Below are 18,759 nucleotides of genomic sequence, written 5' to 3'. Positions count from 1 at the left end.
ACCCCGATACAAAACGGGGTGCCTGACTGTGGGTCCTCACCCGCTCGCTTAAAAGGACTTATCCATGCTCCACTGCAGGCACACGCGAAAGGTTCATAAAAGGTTTATTGACAAGGGAAGGGGAAATGAGGAAATGTGCAGCTCTGGGAGAAAAGTGGGAGACAAAGTTTTCAATGAGTCCTACCCGATCCGCCGATCAGGAATCCCAAAATGGCGCTCTCAGAGCTGGTGGCGAGCCAGGAGCGGTGAAGCCAGGAGGCGAGCGACAGAGCGCGAGAGACCCCAAGGCCCACGTGTTTGGTTTTTATATCCAACCTGGCTGCCCAACTCCACCCTCAAGTCCCAGTCACCCTCCCTTTGGTGGTGATGGGATTTGTCTTTCCCAATGTCCTGATGGCTTTGGTCTGGAGTCGGGGTGGCGTCCACAAAGCCTGCATGGAATTAGCTCAGGACAGCCTTTCCCCCTAACAAACCGACACTCATTCTCCATGAATATTTGATGCCTCCTTTCTGGGCAAAATCTCCGAGACCTCGAGGGTCCCTTTAGAGCCACAGCAGAATGTGGGATGGAGGGTTTTCCTTGGGGCCCACCTGACCTTTGGGATGAGGAACCAGAGCTGGGGACAGCCTCCTGGACAGGGAGGGCTGAGAAGATGATGAACATTCTGTGTGGGCGGCGCAGGCTGCCTTTGGCCTCAGCCTTCACGACCTGAGAGCACCAGTGATGGCGTCCGAAGACGCCAGCCATTTTAGGGTCCTGCTCAGCTGAGGGTCGGGACCTAGCCTAGCTGGGAGGTCAGGCAGGGCACCGACACCCTTGGCTCTGGGGCTGGCTTCTCCAGGGCCTCTTCTATTGCCTCAGGAGATCACTGGAGTGAGGGTGACGGTGGGAGGGAGTGGCCGGGAGGAGTCTCAGACCAGGCGCGGGGACAGAATTCCCCGGCAGGTGTGAGAGGGCGCCGGCCGGCCTTCTCGGCCTTCTCAGGGCTTGAATGCTGCTGCATGCATTTGATCCTCGCCACCACGCCGCAGGGCGGAAGCCTTTACTAGGCTCTGTGTCCAGACGAGGAGATCCAGGCAGTCCGCTCAGGTCGCAGAGCCGGCGAGAGCAAGCCGGGAGGCAGACTCGGGGGGTCGGCCCTGCTTGCGTGTGCGCCCCAGTGTCCCCTCTGCTGCCTCCCAAGCGCTGGCCAGAGGGACTGTCCCAAGGCGCCGGCCTCTCTGGGACGGGAGAGGAGATGCTCTGCTTCCCTCTGCTCCAGGGTCCTCCTCGTCTGAAACGCCCTCGCCTCGGCCTCTGCGGCCCTGCCTTCCCTGGCCCCGTCACGAGGCAGGCGCCCTGCTCCACTCCACCAAGACGCTCCACTCCACAAAGTGAGTGTCCCAGGGAAGGTTTGTTGTCATGGGGGGGGGGGTGTCTCCCTTACTGTCCCGAGAAAGTCCCAGGTGGTTGTAACCTGGTGGTCACCTGGTGCCATGCCCCCCTTAGTGCCCGCGGGCATGGCCCCTCTCCTTTCCTCTAGTTCCAGGTCCCCAGCACAAGCAAATAAGCAAAGAACACCCCCTTTAAATCACCCTGGGCACTTCAGTTCGCTCCCGGCCCCTGTGCCCAGAGTCAGTTTCAGTTTCATCTTCCAGCATAGAAGCTCAGCATTAAAGTCAGCTGAGCAGCAGGCCTCAGGGGCTGTTTGTGGCCTGTGTGGGACTCCACCAACCACAGGAGGCAATGGTGGTTTGTTTTTTTAAGATTTTTTTTTTTTATGCATATGACAACTGGGGTACAGGCTATAGGTGTGTGGGGGGGGGGGGGTGAAAGGATTCACCAGAGACAGATTGGGGAGCAGAACAGGTGAATCTACTGAAATCCACTGCTGAGGGGAGCAGCAGGGAGACAAGAGAGGTCTGCAGCGCCGTGTGGGTAGCTCCCTGGCTGGGGATTGAACTTGTGCTGTAGTGGCTGGCAGTAGCATGATAGCACGGTGCCTTTAACCCCTGCGCCTCCATGGAGGCCCTGAAATGGGGGCTTTAAATACCATTTGTTTCCTCTTGTAGCCTAAATGTTGTCATGGCCTTTGGCCTTCTGTGAGCCCGAGATCACTCCTTGGGGAAGATGGGAGATGCCTCCTGAGATAAGGAGAAGCAGCCATTTTCTGTGGGGTTGAGAGTGACAAAGCTCTTTCCACCAAAATGAGGCCTAAGATGGACGCCTCTGGTGGAAAGGATTGGGTGGGGTCTCAGCCTGGGAGAACACGGATGTTAAGAGACCACAGATGAATGCTGAGAAAACAGAGGGTGCCACACCCCAGCTTACAAGAGGGAGCTGCCTGGGGGAAATCCCAGGGAAAGCTGTGGAGTTGCCCCCCCACCCCTTCACTGGAGGGCATCTTCCCTGCCCATCCTTCCTGCACCTGGGGTTATTTTCTTTTGTTCACCCTTCATATTCAGATTGCCAGGCTATTTCAGGGATCCTGGGGGAACCAGGAAGGGAGAACCAGAAACCAGGTTTATGATTTGGGGGAACCAGAAACCAGGTTTATGTGTTGGAACTTTAAAGAGAGAGCAGGCACAGAACATGGCGCGGCTGGAACCAGAGAGAAAGCCCAGAAGGAAGAAAGGAAGAATGTAGGTGGGAGACAGGGAGCTACTGCTTCAGCCCCCTCCCCACCTGGCAAACTCACTGCAGAGCCCCTGATGCCCACCCCCAACCCTGCAGGGAGCTTCATTTGAGTCAAGAAGCCCTGTCATAAGGGGGAGGGGGTGGGAAGGTTGCTCCCCACCTGCTCTCTCAGCACTGGCCTGGGGCTCCTCCCTGGGGCTGAGTGAGTCCACTGTCTCCCCAAGCCTTTGGTTGACTCACTTCTCTTTAGTGACACACTGGACCATGTTCTAGAACAGTCCAGCTTCCAGCGAGAGAAAAACAGCTCTGCTGGTGTGTCATGAAAACATGACAAGCATTTCCCTTCTTGAGGAGTTGGGGACAGGTGGCTTTGTGACTTCAGGCACCTGCTGGAAAATGCCTCCCCCACGTTGACAGAATCGGGCTCCAGCTGAGTCACTCCCCAGGGCCCTCAGAGTGACACTCTGAGCACCCCCCACCCCTTCTCCTCAAGAGACTCAGCAGAGAAGCCAGAAAGCAGGACAGCTAAGTTTTGAGTGCCTGGAGGGCAGTGGGAGTTCTGGAGAATTCTACATCAGGCCACCTCTCCCGGGAAGGATGTCCTGGATAGGTACAGTGAAGGTGGGGAGTAGGACTCTGATGTGGCTTTTAATGGGAGGGGGACATATGAGAGAAAAAGAGGCGGGGGGGGGGGGGAAGCAGGCAGCTGCCTTTGTAATTCCAATTCCTGCTGACAAGGCTTTTATGTGTGTGTATTAGTCAGTCCTATAGTCCTATCCAAGACTGGGCAGACACCCAGCTCTCTTAGGGAGTGAGTGTTCCCTAAGGAAAAATATTCCCCCAACCCTATTCGGGCAATGTTTACCAGAGAGACTGGCTGAGCAACTGTTTTCTTTTGCATGAGGTAGGAAGGGACAGTCTTAGCAGCGTCTCCTGCCCACCTCCAGTCTGGCTGGATAGAGGCCTGGTAAAAGGGCACATGCACGTGCTCACACACATACAAACACTGGGTCACACACACATACATACCTGGTCACTCAGACACACACATACACACACACACTCTGGGTCCACACAAGCACACATACACAGAGGCTGGGTCTCACACACACATACACATATACACTGGATCACTCAGACACACACTGGGTCTCACACACACACACACACACACACACACTCTGGGTCCACACAAGCACACATACACATAGGCTGGGTCTCACACACACACACACTGGATCACTCAGACACACACTGAGTCTCACATACACACACACACACACACTCTGGGTCCACACAAGCACACATACACAGAGGCTGGGTCTCACACATACACACATACACACTGGATCACTCAGACACACACTGGGTCTCACACACTCACACACACACACTTTGGGTCCACACAAGCACACATAAACATAGGCTGGGTCTCTCTCTCACACACACACACACACACATACACACTGGATCACTCAGACACACACTGGGTCTCTCTCTCACACACACACACACACACACACACACACACACTCTGGGTCCACACAAGCACACATACACATAGGCTGGGTCTCACACACACACATACACACTGGATCACTCAGACACACACTGGGTCACACACACACACACACACAATCTGGGTCCACAAAAGCACACACACTGGGGCTGCAGGAAGGGGCTTGTTCCCCCCCCCCCCCGCCCCCCCCCGAGCTTGTTTGCTTGGCTTCTTGTCACTTCCCACCTCCCAGGAATCTAATCCCCCAGAGGAGGACACTTTGGTGACTCTAAGAAACTGCCTTTGGAAAAGAAGAATTTTGGGAAGATCGTGTGTCCTGAAGATTTTGCAGCTTATTACATCCCATATGGATGGCTATAATAAGCCCACAGACGCTTCCACTCCTGGTTGTGTCTCCCACATGTTGAGGAAGGAGGATGGAGATTATCTCTTCGTGTCACTTACGGGCACGCTCGAAGGGGAGCTCTCCCAGGCCACGCGTCGGCTCCGGTCTGGGTCGGGATCGGTGGGGCCAGCCCTCCACTGCCTGCAGTCAGAGCCCAGGACTTGAACCCTGCCTCTGCTGTGTGGCCGCAGAAAAATCACAGCTGCTCTCTGTCTGCTCATTAGTCAAATGTGGAGAATAACCGGTGTTTCACAAGCTGGCGGAGGCCGAGAGACAGGACCGAGGAGAAGGCGCCCGCTGAGCTTCCTGGCCATAGTTTATTGCTCCTGATTATAACAATAATCCCTAACCTGTTTGTAAACACTTTTCAAGTGCATTATCTCATCTAGTGCTCTCAACACAGTAAGAAATCAGTATTTTGATTTTATAGATGAGGCAAACTGAGGAAATTCCCTGGAGTCACACAGATTTAAAACCGTGGTACAGAGAGCCAAAACTGAGATAATTTTCTTTAAAAGCTGTAGGACTGTAATATATTTTACCCTTCCTTGCCTCAAGGCAAAGTGTTACATTCTTGTTTTAGATATTTTGGAAAATACAGAAAGTAGCAAGAAAGAAATACAATTCACCGCAAGCCTGTTATCCTAGATGACCACCATTAACATTTTGATGAAGTCCAGAGTCCTATCGCTTAGAAAAGTCACATGAATGCTGTGAGGGCAGGAGTAGGCTGGAGACTGAGAGGCTGATGCCTTGGCGAGGTTAGGCCTGGAAGTTTCTGGAACTAAGTTCTTCTGGAAGAATACTGGGAAGAAAGGAAGAACGTAGTATGATCACAGAAGGAAAGAGATTGTCAGGTACACAGGGGCAAGCTCAGAATTGCGGGGGGCACCTCAGCCCCAGGCCTGCCTTCTTCCCTCAGCCACAGTCACTGATTATTTGCTTAGTTAAACCCTCACGTCCCCCACTTCTGGGGATGTGCCCCCACCCCCAAGGACTCCTTCACAGGTAATGAGGTTGAAGCTTCCTGGAAGCTTCTCTGGGGAGCCCAGCAATGCCACAGTGTCCACTGGGAGTCGAGGGTAACCACTGGTGGACATTACCTGTCCCTTCAGCCTGGCTCCCCAGGGAACAGAGCCTGGAGGTGGACAAAGGGCCTGCCTCTGGGTATGTGAAGTATGATTTCTGGCATAGCTCTGATCCCCGCCAGGCAGCGCTGGCCATTCTGAGCAAGTTATCACATTTCCTTCAGGCCACACAACTCTGGTGTCTTTCCAAAACTTAGGGCTGGGTTCCAGCCCCTCAGATGCTCCTCACCAATCCCTGAGCGACACCATGTCGCCTTCTGGCGCTATTGAATATCCAGAGCCTCTTTGCACACGTCCCATTCAATCCTCAGCAAGTCTCTGCAGAGGACATTAGCCCAATTCTGCAGACTGAAAATCCAGCTAAGAGAGGCTGAGTGACTTGTCTGAAGGTTGCACAGCAAGTAATAAAAACTTTCATTTGTTTTTGCCTGTCACGTTGTGTTACTTCCAAAAGGACTTAGCTTGCTCCTCAGACCTGCCACATGATCAAAAATAAGTTTAAAGCATCACACACATAGCAAAAGGATACAGGAAAGTCAAGTAGGGTTCAGAGGCCGCCTCCCACAGGTGTGCCCCGAGGTCCCAGCTCGACCAGAGCGGCCCACACACTTGACTTCAAACACTCTCGCAGCTATACGCCCAGGGAAATGGAGTTGCCATGTTCAGAAGCGACTACACACAGACTGGAGGAAGCCAGACACCTGGCCCTTTGGCAGGAGGGAATTTTCAACCCAGCATCACCCAGAGAAAGTGCTACGCTTAGGAGCATGGGGGCAGCTCAGAGCTGGTCTTTGATTCTGAAGCTTGTTAACACCCCTGAGCCTGAGTTTCTTCATCTGTGGAGTGGGTAGTCCTAAGCCCTAGGTTCTTGGTCCATGGTGATAAAGAGTGAGGTTCTTTTAAAAAGGTTTATGAAGTCTGTAGCCAGGAGGACAGACACAAAGCAGAGTAATATACTACCTGCCCGGAGCGCGGCACGCTTGAGGGCAAGCCAGGACATTGGCCCGCGCACATGAACGTGGCTCCATGGTGACCTTCAGCCCAGCTGGCTGGACTTGGTTAGGAGCTTAGCCCTTTGGCTCTGGCTCCATGGGTTCGAACCACACCTCCTCCTTTAGCAAAGTGGGCTGGTTAATATCTCTGCTTGCTTCCTCCTCTATGAAATGTGGGTGTGAATAATCCCGCTCCATAAACAGGGCTCTCAGCCCAGGCTCAGCAAGTACTCGCTGGAGTAGTATCTCGAAGGTTCTCCGTGTAATCAACGCTGGAGTCCAGGACTCTCGACTTTGCGCTGCTGCCGCTCGGCCTTGTGTATGTGTTCCCTGTGGCCCTTGAGCCTGGCTTTGCTTCTAGTAGGTGCTCGATTTAAACTTGGAATAAAATTGGAAAGTCAAAGAAAAGGGTCCGGAAGCTCCATCTATGACCGCTGGCCGCACGGCCTTTCGAAGCCTCGGCTTCTGATTTGTAAAACGAGAGGTGACCCTTGCAATATCTATGGGCCCTGGAGTTAACGCTGGCTGTCACAGAGAAGGCTTTGCTCTGAAACTAGCTGTAGAAGCTGCTCAGTCAGGAATTCTTTACAGAGTCAGGGGACCAGGTCTCTGGTTTCTGGGACGTGGGTGGCTGGGCCAGCTTTGCAGAATAGTGGTGTGTGTGGATGACAGTGAACCTGGGTTTACCAGGGCCATCCCATTTCCTAGAACTTGTGATCTGCCTAACCTGGCAGGAAGGGGCCTGGAAAGAGCTGTTTCCACTCCAAGTGGGGCCCACCCCTTTGAGGAAGAGCGGCCTCAGCTGACACGGAAAGGAGGTGGCTGTCTGCTGGGAGGAGAGGCGATGGGGCGGGAGAGGGGGAAGAGGTGACAGAGGAAGTGCTGGCTGCATGTGGGAGGGCAGGAAAAGCTGGCAGCGACTTGGGGAAGGAGCTTGGGAAATAGGGAGCTGCAGGGAGCAGCTGGCCCTGCCCCCACAAGGCATAGGCATCAGCTATGGCACAATCCTTGGGGTGCCAGCCTGAGGGTTAAGCCTGTGGTGAGGCCATGGGGTTTGACCTGGCCTGCAGGACAGGTGGGGCTCTTCCTGGGGGTTGTTCTGGGGGTTGTGCTGGCTCATCTAGTGCTGAGAGGCAGTTGCTTTAGGAGAGGAAAAGAAGGCGCTAGAACCAGGGCGCAAGGCTCCTCCGGCCACTTGCTGCTGCTGCCACGGGAGTAGGCCTGCTACATCCTGGGTCTCTGATCCCTCTGCTCCCCACCCCTAAGGCTGCCTCCCAGCCCAAGCCTCACTCAGTTTCTGCCACTCTGCACTTAGTGCCTGGAGGGGAGGAAATTACCATTAGTGTCACCTGCTCACCAGTGGGAGACATTAGCTGGCTCTGGCAGAACAGGCGGCCTATAATTTTTGGAGGAGTTACAATAATGGAGCTAATTTGGTGTTTCATCATCATGTTCTTGGGTGAGCAGAGGGGGAAGGGAGCCCGGAGCCTGGTTTGGAGCAACCTCCCAGCACAGAACTCTGTGCCTCCTTAGGCATCTTTAAGGCCATGCTCCTGCCTGCCCACCATCCTTTCCCACCACTGGCTTTTCCTTCCTGGGGTCCCGTGGCAGGTTGCAGCTGGGGAGGAGTGATAACACCCCCAGTGGCTGCTGGCCTCAGCGCCACAGCAGGACAAAGCAGGTAGGGGCCTGGACCTATGCGGAAATGTGTGACCACCTGGTCTGCATTTGACACCAAGCAAGTTGCTCAAGCGCACACATTCACTTCTCTCCATGGTGAACCCCGGTTCATGGATGAGAGACAAGGGCATCTGCTTGCATTTTATAGCTGAGGAAGCTGCAGCTCAGGGAGGACAGAAACTTGCTCCGGACACTTCTGGGTAGTCGCAGAGCTGCTGTTTGAACCAGACCTCCTGGCTCTAAGTTTAATGTCACTGCTAAGTTTATTCTTCTGCTGGGCACACTTGTGTAGGAGCTTGGGGCCTGGCAAACCCCACAAGGTGGCCTCCTTAACCCCACTTGTTGGAGGCGCCAGTGGGTGGGGAAGTTCAGGGCTGGGAGGGAGAAAGGGGCACAGCTCACAGCCCTCCCAGCTTCCATGGGCTTCTCTGAAAGCCGAGCTGGGAGACGTCCCTCACCCAGGACACACCCAGGCAGCTGCCCCTTCCTTCCCCTCTTGCTGATTCAGACATCCTCAGGGGCCATTGGCCGCTGAGAGACCACGTGAGCTTTGGGCAGCGCACCCAGGGGTGCAGGGGCCCCTCCCGCCCCAAAACAGCAGGAGAATGAGAGGTTTACAAGCAGATGTGTACTGGCTGCTGGTGAAGCTGGATTTTTCTCCTAGCAGCCAGCAGTCCTCCTTGTGGCTTCCTCCTCTCCTGACCCTCTAAATCAGGGGGCTTAGAACAACCGCCTGGGAGGGAACCACCTCAAGCGGGGCGGATTCTCACTGCCAGAGAAGGTTCCATGACATTCGCGGTAACACAGCTGGAGAGCAGGGTCTGAGACCCCCGTTCTGGAATGCATGCGCCGTTGGGCAGTTGATGCTGAGCCCCTTGTAGCAAACTCACAATCCCTCTCCTCTGGTCGAATAAGAGCCAAGACCCCTGCTTCCCAACGGACCCCCGGTCAAGAATTCTCTGCGGATGCCTATTGTAGTCTGCATGGGGACTGCCAATGTGCCCAAAACTTAGAAAATCAAGGAAACCAAATTTCTCAGCTTTGGAGAAGGGAGGCTGGAGTAAAAATGCACACAGGCTTCATTCTTTGCAGGCACCAAGTCTGTGTGGTGAGGAAGTGGTGGAGGAGTGGGCGGAAGGCAGGAGTGCGTGGGCGGCACGGCCTTGGAAGGCAGGACTGGAGGAGCTGACCTGTCCCTGTGGGCTCTTGCTGCCCAGTGATATGTGATGGGAGCTGCATTGCTCCAATCGCAAAGATCCCGCACCAAGGAAATGAACCCTGAGATCGGACACCTCCACCCAGGATGTCCACAGGGACTCACCCCACCTCCAGACACGAGGAAGCAAGAAAATAAACAGGAGTACAACAGCTCTCACTCTGCCAGAGAGCTCAAGAAATACATCTCCTGCCCAAACCTTCTTTCCTGATGGGTTTCCTCCGCCCAGACCTGCTGGGTGCACCCCTGAAAATCTCAGTGGGGATGATCCTCGCGGAGAAAACCCTGAGTCCTTGTGCCAGCTGCTGCATGGAGAGACAGGAGCTCCTGGCTCAGGGTTCTGTCCCTGCTGGCCCAGCTTTCTGCTCTCCTGACTGTCTCCTACAAGCAGCTTAGTAATTCATGAGACGTGACAATGACAATGGACAGGCGAGTGTGGGGTGCCAGCACAAGTTAGTTTAAGTAAGCAGGGGACGCGTCCCCAGACGCCAGTAGTGTCTCCTTTCAAGAGGAAGCAGAGGGATATAAATACTTGGTCCCAGAGCTTTCTTCTCTACTACTTCTTGCTTCTAGAACACCAAGAAATTTCAGCTTCAGAACCCACGTGAGTCCTCAGCACACCTGGTCCTCAATAACCAGGGGTGGAAGGTGGGGGGGGGGGCGAGAGTTGGAGTGAGACCAATTTCAGGGGAGTGGGGTAGGAGAGCGGAAGGAGCAAGTTCTTTGGAGATAGCAGACCCCAGCCCCCGGGTCTGATTTGCTGCACCATCCTGAGACAGGAGGCATCTACGTAAGCTCTGGGAAACCCAACCAGGCAATAATTATGGGTTCCTCGGAGCAGCGTTGTGGGTGAAATGAATTAAGTAAGTTAAGTACCCAGCATGGGCTCCACAAACTAGTGGATGTGCCATGTCTGTAAATCCCCTTCTCCCTGCTTGACGGCGCCTTGGATCCCCAAATAAGTAAGTTAAAAGAAAGGGAAGAAACGTCAAAATCCTGGCCAGATTGTGTGTGCCTGATTATGTCCTTTAATTCGACAAGGCAATAGTTCTGGGCTCCCCAGCCAAGAGAGAGGGGAAGGCACGTAGCAATGGTGATGTCTCCGTTCTGGCTTGGCCCACTGGGTGGGTGGGGTTCAGGGAAAACAAGAGAGTGTTGAGTGGAAGATCGGAGGGTTAGATTTCTGGGAGACATGGAGAGGTCCTGATGGGTGTCTGAGTCCGGAGTCTAGAGGGGAGGCTGTTGGAGGGGCCATGAATTCGGGGGCCACAAGCATGGAGACGGGCAATGATGTTCTGCATGAGCCAGGCGAGAAGCGGGCACAGACCTGAGTCCCATGTGCGCCGCTGTTCAGAGACCAGGCTGGGAGGAGGAGCCAGCAGAGGCCGGGAGGCAGCTGGAGGGTGAAAGAACAGGAGGAAGCGGGTGTTCCCGGAGCAGACTGGTCAGCTCTGAGAAAGGCTGTGAAAAGCTCTTCAGAGAGCAGCCTCACCCCAGCAAGCCCACGAGATTCTGGGGGGTGTAGCACAGGAGGTGGTGAAGATCCAGCCTTCAGGTCAGCACAGTGGCAGAGGGGAAGCCACTGCCGCTTCAAGCATGTGCCCTTGACTGACAGCCCAACCCAGTCTGGTTGGCGTCCCCTGGGGAACCTGCTGGTGGAAATGTCTCAGCTGCCCCAGAGGACCCCCCCCCCCCACACACAGGGACCAGAGCTCTTCCCCTTGCTGAGAACACTTGCTGCCACAGCCTGTGCAGGGAAGAGATGCTCAAGGATCCCCCAGATTCCTGCCCTCTCCCCGGGCAGTCAAAGACAGCTCCTTGCCAGCCACGCCCCGGGACAGCCGAGGCAAGAATGAAGACGGGTTTTCATGGTTAAACTTCATTAATGTCACTTACTCCTCCATGTCACTAACGAAGCTGCCATCGGAAGGACCAGGGCTGTGGTGGGTCCTCGGGCCCCCTTCTCGTGGACAAGAGCCCCTGTGCTTGACCAGGCATGGCCTCTACTTCTTCTAGAACTTCCCTGAACTCTACTCCCCTCCAGCTCCTCCTGCCCCCTCTGAGCCCCCTCCCTCTCCGCCCACCTTTGAAAAAAGTCGCTAGGAAGGGATCTGCCCCTCCCAGTGTGACTCTGACTCACAGATCTTTGCCCCAAGTAATGGTGCCGTGAAACACGAAACCTCTTTTCAAGGGCAGGTTCATGAAGGAGGGTTGAGGAAGGTTTTCTAAATAAAACCATCTGTTTCCCCGAAGATGCCGGGAGATGCTCGGGTAGAGAAGCATTAGTTTCCCGCCAGTGTGCTCTCGCTGCTCAAGGATCCCCCCAGGACCAAGGCTGGCTTATGGCCAGCCAGAGGATGACACCCACTTCCTCTGGCGCTCGCGGGGGCTGAGGGGTCTCTGGGCCTGTCCTGTCCACCCAGACGCATGGAGTTTGTTTAAAGCGGCTCCATTCTGCTGGATCCGTTATTCAGGACGCTGCAGAGCCCTTGGGGCAGAAAGCCCGGGAGAGAAAAGCTGGAACTCGGAACAAATAGGAGCGATGGCCCCCAGCAGGGAGCCTAGTGCGCCTCCAGCGCCCCGCCCTGCCACCCCAGCCACCCCCCCCCCCCCCCTGGCCTCCGCCCCCAGCCTGGGAAACCCGGGCCTGACGTGGAGCGGGAGCCAATCCTCATCAGCCTGGCCTGGTGCTCACAGCGGGAGCCCCTCTCTGCACGCCAGGGAAGGGCGCCTCTCCCAGAGGAGGAGTGCTGAGCCAGGCTTGGGGGCGCGGGGGCAGGCCCAGTGTCAGTCTGGCTCTTCTGTCCCGAGGCCTCCTCACCCAGTGGGTCACCGGATCCCACTGGTTTTGACTCAGCTTTTGCTTCGAGGCATTTGTAACCCGTGCCCTGGAACCTTTCTGCCCCAGGGGCCACGGAAGCACACCCCCAAGTCAGCCCGAGGAGCAGGGGAGGCGACCCAAGAGGAAGGAGCAGGACAGCTGGCCGGAGGGACCAGCAGAATCCAGAACAGTCAGAGGTAGAGGGAGATTACTGGAGGCCACGGAAAGGGCAGGGTGAAGGCTGAGGTGCAGAGGATCCTGGGGGGCTGGGGAGGGGAGCGTCGTGGAGAGGCAGTGGCCCCCTCCCTGGCTACGCTGGTTCGTATCCAGCCCTGCCGTTGAGCAGCTGGGTGTTCTTGGGCCACTTACAAAACCTGTCTGTACTCCCGTGGCCCCAGGGAGATCATAAAAACCCCGTCTCGTGGAGTGTTGTGCAGATGCTGCGCTGGAACGTGGGTGAGCTCTCAGGACAGGAAGTTCCTCAGCAACACTCAGTCAATGAGAGCGGCCAAACCACTGGGAAATCGGGGCACAGAGAGGAGGGGGGCACAGAGTCTAGTTAAGCCAGGAACTGACTGCGGAAGGGCAGGAATCTGGGGTAACTCCGGCTTCTACTCTGCCTTGGCCTTCTGTCCTCCTCAGGCCTCTGGGCCCTCCAGCTTCTCTTAGGAAATAAAACCCAAACAGCTTTTAAGAGGTCTGGCCCTGTCCCCCACGCTCCCCTGGCCTCCCCTGTACCCCGGCGCCTCCTACCTCGTTAGGTCTGAGCAGCCTTCCCAGCCTCTGTGCAGCGCCCCTACCGTCGTCGTCAGGCCCCTGGCTCACTCACGCCTCATTTGCTCTCCCTTCGTTTACTTGTCTCCCTCTTCTAGAATACCAGGGGCCTTGTCTGTGTTATCACTGCTGTCTCCCCATATGGGTGAACAACTGTAGGTGCCTCACGAGAGAGAGCAGCACACCTGAAGTTGCTCTCTGCAGCGGCATCTGAATGGGGGTGACACTGGCTGCCTGGGACGCGGGGACAGAGGGCAACAGCAGAGACCCCGTCTCCTCCACCCTAGTCAAGGGCAAAGGCCTAAGAATGAGCCCTGAGCGGTCACTGCCGCACCCTTACTGCTGCTCCTCAGGCCCCTTCCCCATCTCACCTTCTCCCCACTTGGAACCTCCCAGGCCCCCTCCTTCTGTGTCTTTATGGGCCTGCTGCTCCCTCTGCTTGGAACTCTGGGCTGTTTTATTCTGCCAGCAAACTCCTCTTACTCCCCCTCCACACACCCTATCAAATACCGCCCCCTCCGGGAAGGCCCCTCTGATTCCCACTTCACTTTTTTTTTTTTAAAGATTTATTTATTTAGTCATACAGGAGCTGGGTACAGGCCAGAGATGCAGTGGGAGAGAGGATTCACCAGAGACAGAGTGGGGAACAGAACAGGCAGATTGACTGAAGTACACTGCTGAGGGGAGCAGTGGGGCGAGACAGGAGAGGTCTGCCTCGGCATGTGGGTTGCTCCCTGGCTGGCTGGGGATCGAACTCGTGCTGCAGAGGCTGCAGATTGCTTCATAGTGAGGTGCTTAACCCCTTGCGTCATCAGGGAGGCCCCACTTCTACTCTTCACATCTTGTCCACACCCCTCTTTCAACATTGATCCTGCCAAGTGGTATCACTTACTTCAATGCCCCTCACCCCTGGCCCCACCCCAAGACCCTGAGCTCTTTATAATCATCATAATTACAGCCCTAATAGTTGTAACAACAGCTCACACTGACTGAGAGGTTTCTCTATGCCAGGAATTAGGCTTTGTACTTGGCACGAATTATTTAATCTTTGCAACAAGGCTGAGCAGTAGCTTCTGCTATTAGCCCCGTTTATAGATAAGAAAACTGAGACTATGAAAGGTTAGATTGTACCACCTGTAAATATCAGAGCTGGGCCTTGGCCCCCACATCCGTATTTTCAACCATTCATTCATCAGCTAGAATTTACTGAGCACTTTCTATCCATCTGTCCCTGGGCGGGGTGTGAGAGGTAGAATGAGTAAAACCAGCTCCCATCCTGCTCCCAGGGCCAGGATCTAATGAGAACACAGTTTATCATAATCCCCACAGTCAATGAAAGTGGTGAGTTATGGTCCTGGCTTGGGCTGTGAAAAGCTCTGTGGTCCAATGGGGCAGAAACTAAGGGGGTCAGCCCAGCCCCGAGTGTCCAGTGTCCACATCTGACTCATCTCTAGCTCCAACCCCAGGCCCCAGACCTACAGAGAAAACTTGCTCACCTGATGTTTCTTTACCCATTGGAGCCAAATTGGCACCTACCCGGTCTTCTTGCAGGCCCCTGCCCAGGGCAACTTAACAGCACTTCTTGCCCATTGCTTCAGAGATGCTTTTAGGTCTCGTGGGGCCCTCCTAAAAGTACAGCGGATGCTTCTCTGCTGGTGCTGAGAGATTCAGACAAGCCACTTAGTGATGAGGAGATTGGAAGTGCTCTCTGAGATGTGGGGAAGGGTGTTCCTGCTTCGCTCAGTCTGGATTTCCTGGATGGACGCAGGGTTCTCGATGCCACTCGGTGCCCATTTAGAAGGAAGAAGGTGGCCTTGGAGAAGAGCAGAACATTGGTGGGGGGGAGCAGTGGGGCTCAAATCTTCTGATTTTAAATCAAATTGCTAGATCTTGAGGCGGGCAGCGGACACCAGTTAAGTGCCCTGGGTCCTCTCAGCTGGTGACGGCTGATGACAGGCCTTCCAGCTTGAGTCTTATGGCAGGCAGGAGCCACCGTCTGGTGCAGCGCTCCACCTGGCAGAACGGAGCTGAGAGACATGAAATGCCCAAAGTCTCGGGCTACTTAGTGGCTGAGGGACAAAAACCAGGGTCTCCTGACTTGGGGCTCACTGCTCTTCCTGGGCAGCCCTCAGAGAGGAGCTGGCTTGCCATGTCTAGGGCTCTGTGGGTGCATCAAGGAGAGAGAAGTGCTTTAGTGGGCCGTTGTGGTGAGGGCAGAGAGCAATGCAATGCCAGGCACGGGCCTTTACGAACCTTCTGCCCGGCTTCTGGGTACTGCAGCCAGCGCTACTATTATGGGCAGCGACGGTCAGGTGAACACTCTGGGACAGATTTCTTTGGGAGCCACCATGTCTGCTCCCCCTCCCCAGACAGCAGGCCACTCCCTGCCAGATAGGCCAGGGCTTTTAGCAGAGCTGCTACTGGCTGGGACCACACTCTCAGCCTCTAGGTGAGGGGTGGAGGGGGTGAGTTGGTTTCTGCTGCTTTCTAGACAGCAGTGACCTCCCCAGCACCGGGGAGCTCATTACCGGCCGGAGCCCCCAGGCACCTCCTGTACCGGGGTGAAGATGAAAGCAATAACGTGCGGCTGTTCCGCAGCCCCTGCTCGCCCCTGGTTTTATTAAAGCCAAAGTCTCAAACTTGCCTAATGAGGATAAAAGGCTGGGAGGGCACACAGGATCCGGGCTGAAATCTCCTGGGAAAGAGGCTGGAGCAGGGAGGGGACCTGGCAGCCTGCCTGTGGGGCCAGCAGGGTCTGGCTTTCGGGAGAGGGAGGTGGTGCTGAAAGAAGCCTGTTTGCTTAGCTTCCGCCTCTCGACTACTCAGAATAAGCCTATTTATTCTCCTTTATCAAATAACCCAGTTCTCTGTTGCCTGTGCAGGGAGCAATAACCTCCTTGATGCTCGGAGCCAGCAGCGGTCAAAGCGCATCAGGCCTAGCGTGGCTCAGCAGGAGGCCCCCGGACTGGGCTCACTTCCTTCCTGGCTCCAGGCCGTGGAGGATCTTAGCCCCTTCCCTGTGCTGTCTGGACCCACTGATACAGCGTGAAGTTCACTGTGGGGTGGGAGTTCCACAGCACGCTGCAGATCCAGCACCGACCTGCCCCAGCTGCCCTGGTCCTATCAGGAACTATGCCTCTGCTGGAAGGGGAGCCTTGGAGGGAGCCAGCCTTGGGAGTCCCTGAAGTATCCCCCCAGGCCCCAGGCAGGTCTCCCAAGTCCACAAGCACTGGAACTTGGGCTTGCACACGAACACGACTGCCTTTGAAAGCTCCGCTCTGCATCGTGGGCTGCTGGCGGGGGCGCCTTTTGCTCTTTCTGCCCAGAGGGGCCTGAGGGGCCCCCAGCTTCCATCTCAGAGTCAGAACTTGACATAACTCTGATGCCGAAAGTCACCCTTCCAGGGTTCTTCCGGGGAAAATGTAATCACCCTTTCCTCGGCATGCATGTGGCTCCCCTCATGTGCTGTTGGACTCCTCTGAGCACAAGTAGGGGTGAGGCAGAGTCCTGCCCCAAGGGCCCTCCAGTCACTGCCCTGCCCCAAGGGCTCTCCAGTCACTGCGGCTGGTGGGAGCACAGCTCAGGGCCTGGGGGCTGGTAATGCCCGTGAGCAGCTCTGGGGCAGAAAGTGATGGCAGGTCATGGGGTGGGGGTGGCTCTCTGTAGGCTGGAAACAGGGGTAGGGGGAGGGTTGTGTGGGAGGTGGCCCTGTGCTCTACGGAGCATTCAAGCAAAGAGGAAGCGGCATTTTGGCAAAAGGGACCAAAAATGTACCTGCTCTATGGAGCAGAGGGTCAGCATGGAGAGAAGTGGCCAGGGCGGGAGGTGAGACAGGACCCAATGGGTCCGAGGAGCAAGCTCAGAGGATGGGCCTTGACTCCAGAGCCAGCGAGGGTGGGAGAGGCGCGCCAGTGATCCACGGGCATCTGGGCCAGGGCGCCGCTCGCTCTTGCAGCCTCAGACAAGTGATTCACCTGCACAAAGCGCATTTCTCCTGCGTGCTCAGGGCAGGGTGAGAGCGCTCCTGGGCGGTGGGGACACTCACGGAGACAATTTTGCAAAGGACTTGGCCCATGGGAGGCTCGCAGTAGTCAGTTCTCATTGCCATGTTCCCAAGTCTGAAAGGCTTTCTGGAGCGCTGGGCAGGATGGACGCTTGGAGGCTTCTAAGGGAGGGGAAGGAGCTGGGGTCCTCCTGCCCTTGGTGCCTGTGTCCGGGATGGGACGCTCAGCCCGGTGCGTGCTGACATCCCTGCCATGTGCAGGCCCGTCGCCCTGATAACGCCGTGCCCAGGCCTCTCCCTGCACACGGGGGGCTAGGGAGAGAGCAGACACTGAGAGATGGGGTCCTGGCACCTTCTTTTAACTGGCTACCTGCACCCCCACTGGACTGTGTGCATGTTGAAGGCTCTGCCTACGCTCCTCAAAGTGAGGTGCCTCTTGCACAGGTGAGCAAATGAACAAATGGATGACCCTGTGATCTGAGGCCAGAGGTCCAGGGTGACCTGGAGATGCCCCTTTGATGGGCCTGAAGGGCAGTGCTCCTGAGAGCTGGAGCTAGGCTGGGCCTCTGTGCTGCCCATGCGCTCCAGCACCGAGTCCTGCCTCTGAGCACTGGGGGGATAAACCCTGCCTCGCAGAGTTGCTGAGCCTCAGAGGTAGAAATGGATTGTGGGGGTGGGGCTCATTGGCTCTGTGGAATCACAGGGTCCTGAGTGCTGGCGGGGTAGCTGTTTCTGCGCGGTGTGCGCTCTGCCCCAGTCAGACTCTCCTGGGAGCGGCAAGACCCACCTGCTTCTCTGGGCTGGGACTGAGCATGGGAGAGGGGCTAACAGAGAAGACACTTCCAGAGCCAGAGGGGGTACCAGCGCCACCTCGAGGGGGGCATTGGGACTACATGTCCAGACGCGCGGTGCGGGGAGGGGTCTTGCATTTTTCTCCAGGTAGGGAGTCCTCGGTACAGCCTGGTTCTTTGTAAGAAGAAGGGACAAACACCTTGGTGTCGCCCTCTTTCTCAGAAGCCACCCCCCCCCCCCAGGGACACCTCCCCTGGCCTATCTGTCTAAACTTCTAACTACAACCTCCCTATGAAAGTGTCCTGGCTCCTTTTCCTGCCTGACCTTTGTTCAACATTTTACTATCTAACTTGCTTATTTACCTTTTTTCTGGTGCTTTGCTCTGGCAATATGCAAGCCCCATGAGGGCAGGGCTTTTTGTCTATATGTATCTTCAGCACCCAGAGTAACCCCTGGCAAAGCAGGTGCTCAATGAATGCGCTGAAGGAATGAACGAACAGAGGCTCCCTCTGAGCAAACCCTGGCCTTCCCCTCCGCCCAGGGCCTGCAGCCCTCAGCAGCACCAGCCAGCCTCTGAGCCTGAGGGTCTGTAGTAAGAGCATCCTCCCTCATCGAGCAGGAAGAGGAAGCTTCGTGGTATCAAATAATTAAACAGGCAGGCTTGCTTGGCACCTCCGCAGTTCTCCTATTCCCTGTTGTCAGGAACTCTCTGGGGTAGGGATCCCCAACAGTGGTGATTCTGGCGGCAGGAGAGGCTGCAAAGTGTGTGTTGAGTGCTGGCTCGTGTTTGAAGGAGCAGAACAGACCATATCCCAGCACAAGGACACGATGGCTGGCGTGCTCCTCCTGGGTCGGCAGCATGTCCTGAGGTT

General features: G+C 55.9%; 1 protein-coding gene across 6 annotated transcripts in view; it reads left to right on the top strand.

The window, feature by feature from the left end:
• The window catches only part of SYT6 (synaptotagmin 6), a gene marked incomplete at both ends in the record, with an annotated part of 56,365 nt that overhangs the window by 24,787 nt on the left and 12,819 nt on the right, over nucleotides 1–18,759 (top strand). The window lies entirely within an intron of this gene.

This window comes from Talpa europaea (genome assembly GCF_964194135.1).
Source record: "Talpa europaea genome assembly, chromosome: 9".
In the NCBI taxonomy this organism is placed as follows: Eukaryota; Metazoa; Chordata; class Mammalia; order Eulipotyphla; family Talpidae; genus Talpa; species Talpa europaea.
This window is presented reverse-complemented; position numbering and strand designations above follow the sequence as displayed.